This window comes from Rhamphochromis longiceps, linkage group LG6, assembly GCF_057381845.1.
Source record: "Rhamphochromis longiceps isolate RC_006_pf linkage group LG6, R_longiceps_female_GT1.1, whole genome shotgun sequence".
In the NCBI taxonomy this organism is placed as follows: Eukaryota; Metazoa; Chordata; class Actinopteri; order Cichliformes; family Cichlidae; genus Rhamphochromis; species Rhamphochromis longiceps.
Genome location: NC_140562.1, coordinates 4,258,463 through 4,262,375, shown reverse-complemented (window position 1 = coordinate 4,262,375; position 3,913 = coordinate 4,258,463). Strand labels below are relative to the sequence as shown.

The window sequence follows — 3,913 nt, the reverse complement described above, 5'->3', positions numbered from 1 at the left end:
GCCTTTGCATGTACAATACATAAGGTACAGGGTATGACAACTACATCAGCTGTTGTCTCTCTTAAGAGCATTTTTGAGCCCGGCATGGCCTACGTAGCTGTCAGTAGAGTGACGTCTCTCAGTGGACTGTATCTTCTTGATATGGAGGAGAAAAAAATATTCACCAACCCAGAAATCACTGCAGCGCTTGAGAACATGAGACAAGCCAACCTTGATGACATGATGCCTCTTCTACACGTGAGGCAAACACTGAGCAGGTCAGAGGTTTTCACCATTGTTCATCATAATACAGAGGGACTGCCAGCTCACATTAATGACATCAAAAGTCACCATGAATTGTGTCTAGCAGATGTTTTGTGCCTAACAGAAACACACCTGCGGGGCTCTTTTGTCGCAGAGAGTCTCCACTTGGAAAATTACAATTTGTTCAAACGCAACAGACACCTGTCCTACACAAACTTTCCCCAGATGGCAAACAGAAGTGGTGGTGGAGTTGCTGTTTATGTGAAAAGTGACATTCAAGTGCATGAAAAACAGTACATCCATAATGTAACTGACCTTGAATTTCTGGCTTTAAAGGTTGAAGCACCAGTCAGTGCTCTGATTGCAGTTGTATACAGACCTCCAGACTACACTCTGAGGCCATTCCTGAAAAACCTGGTAAGCCTATTAGACTCATTGGAGATCATGGACTGTCATCCCATCATAGTTTGTGGTGATTTTAATGAGAATGTTTTATCCAGTGCAAACAAACCAATCCTGGAGCTGTTTGAGTCTAGGGGATACGCACAGGTCATCACTGCCCCTACCACAGAGAAGAACACACTGCTTGACCTAATTTTCATTTCTCAGTCAGATCGATGTCTCCATTCTGGAGTCATGAAGACATACCATAGTTACCATGACCCAGTATACTGTGTATTGTCCTGTGATGATTCATGATCTAGATCTTTGAATACAGTAAGTAATATCTATATTTTTGAATGACTTAAGAAAGTAGAGCGATGCTTGAACTCCAGAAAGAAGTCCAGACGCTTTTCTTTGCAAGCTCCTTTGACTACGATGACCTGGATGACTGAGAACCTTCACAGACATAAAGTAGAGCGATATTTAAAAGTTGACGCCCTGCATTGCAGTATAATGTTTGAATTGTTTACATAAAATACAATTACATGAATTAAGTAATGATATCAGTAAAAGATGACAATTTTATTTATTACAGAAAATCTAAAATTCACTAACAGTAACCTATAAATGTCAGAAAAATCAAATATAGCAGTTTAAAATGAATAGTGTAGGCATATCCTCTCTGCAGCCAGGCTTCAACATCCTGCCAGGCTGCCCCAGTCTCACTGTGGCTGGGAGGGAGGGAGGGTGGACCAGAGGATTGCCTACACAACACATAAATGTTCAACAGCTTCTTCATTGTTTCTGAGAGAACAATAATGACTAAAGGTTGCTTTTTAAAAAAACAAACAAACAAACAAACAAACAAACAAACCTAATTACAGCAATAATGACAGTTAAGCCACTTTATGTGTGCCTCTATTTTGAAATACTATTTACAAAAATGTTATTATTTTGGTTTGTTATAAACTTTAAACTTTTTCAAAAGTATACGATTATATTTTTGGACCAATTTTACTATGAAACATAAATTTTTATGAGCTTTTATCATGTTTCTGGCCAGTGCAATCATCAGGGTGGGTCTGGGTTGATAACTGCACATTTCTGGCCAGAAATGTTTCAGCAGTGTTACATATGTAGTGCATATGTTACACTTGCTTTCTGTTACCAGCTGATACCCTACATTTGTATAGACATTGGATGGTGTGAGGTTGGGGAGTTGAGTGGGAGGGGGGGGGGGGGGGGGGGGGGGAGGGTACGGTGGGAGTTGAGGGGGGGGGTTTCCTTTCCTGTTAGGTTTCCTTTTTTTTTCTTTTTTTTTTTTAAGCAAGACACAGTCCTCCTGTGTCTTCTCCAAGCTTCACATGTAAAATCCAACAATGTGAAGCACATAGCAGCCAGAAACTGTAATGCCACAGATCAGAGAAACTTCATGATCACCATCTTCATCGCCATACGATCAGAGCGTGAGACTTCACATCTGGAGCACAGGAGAGATTCTGTGATAAGTCCTCCTTCTAGCTTGTCCCACAAGCAGCCGGTGAGATTTACTCACAACAAAAAGGGTTAATGACATAATTTCCATGAAAACATGTATTCATTCTTTGTGAAGTGTTTAAATTGTGTTTTCACTTGACCTTAGGAGTGTTAGAGTGTATTGTAATGTCTGTACTCAGGTGTTTCCCTCTGTGATCCATCCCCTTCAGAGCTGAGACACTCAGGACTGAACAGACGGCACAGTTTCTGTGACTGAGCCTCCAAAACACCTTCTTTGAAACCACTCATGATAGAAGGGCTTCATATTTGCAGCAGCACTACTACAGGTATTCAGTTTATTACAGGATGTGTTTGTTTCTTAGGACCAGCTCTGAGTGCACACTACCTAACATATACACCTTTCTGTTCATTACAAACCCACTACTCTGGATCATATGGCCAGTTGGCAGGAATGTTGCTGCAGGAAAACATCCCTGGAGATCACCATCATTGTCAGACTGACTGTGCCTCCTCTGTGCAGTGTCAAGATCCTCCCTAAATGAGTGTGTAAGTTAACATTTTCATTATTTTATTCCCTTTGACAAGACAAGTATCACTGATATTTACATTTACAACTACATATTCCTGTTTTCTGCTCTTCTTTTAAAGTCCTCAGCTATCCTGCTTCTGTGCTGCTTGCCACACATCAAACACTGGCCGGATGACAGGGAGGATCCACTCTGAAGTCACTGGACATGATGAGGATCATATGGGACTTTATAGTTTCACAGAAACGATGTGCTCTGTGATTACAGGTTTTAAATGGACATAATGACTGCCTCTCTCTGATCAACAGGCTAAAGGATTGTTGTCATTGTTAGTGCTCTGTACAATGTATGCTTATTTAGTATTTCATCACAGAGCAAACCTTTTTTTCTTTAACATATTTTTATTTTTTTATTTGTGGGGATAGGTTAATTGATTAATCCAAATTGTCACTAGGTGTGAATGTGCGAGTGAATGTGAGTGTGAATGGTTGTCTGTCCCTGTGTGTTGGCCCTGTGACAGACTGGCGACCTGTCCAGGGTGTACCCCGCCTTTCGCCCTATGACAGCTGGGATAGGCTCCAGCGCCCCCCGCGACCCTGGAAAGGATAAGCGGAAGCGAATGGATGGATGGATGGATGGATATTTTTATTTTGTTCTAATGTTGAATTAACTGTGGGGATTTTTTTTAAGTGGGCACTCGGGATGTCATATGACCAGAAATGTGGTAACTGGAATTCAACAGTATGGAAGAAAAAATCTGCTAAGAACAAAACACACACAAAACCCCCCAAGAAAATTCAAATTCATTCCATGTAATCCAATCTAAAACATTTTAAACTGCTGAACAGCAACACAAACAGCGTTAAAAAACAGTGTTAACAGAATGATTATGATGATTTTGTACCAAAGTTTCAGGTCACATGGCACACCTAGTGTGTAGTGTGGGGTATCAGCTGGTAAGTATAGGTTTTTTTTTTTCATATTTGTGTCCTTAGAGTTCAGATAGATAAAGCCTTGTGTATAATAATTAGTCATAACCACAACTCAAAGTCAGGGACTAACTAATTTTGGGACTTTGTGTCTGAGCCCAGGTTAAAACAATGTGTAAAAAAGCATTTAGTGGCATGGCTGAACAATGCTGTATTGATACTTATTTATCCATGTTCACAAAAAGGACTAATGTGTTTATTTGATTATTTGCATGTGTTAAACTGTGTCACCACCTTACGCTTTCATTTGACTTTACTCAAAAATCTCTATAC

The 3,913-nt window shown here is 40.2% G+C and overlaps 1 long non-coding RNA gene across 1 annotated transcript; it reads left to right on the top strand.

Moving 5' to 3' along the window:
* Window positions 1-2,326: 2,326 nt before the first annotated feature.
* LOC146667297 (uncharacterized) lies at window positions 2,327-2,955 on the top strand. Its single transcript, XR_014911944.1, has 3 exons — window positions 2,327-2,450; window positions 2,567-2,670; window positions 2,773-2,955. It is a non-coding gene; the product is annotated as an uncharacterized LOC146667297 (long non-coding RNA).
* Window positions 2,956-3,913: the final 958 nt, after the last annotated feature.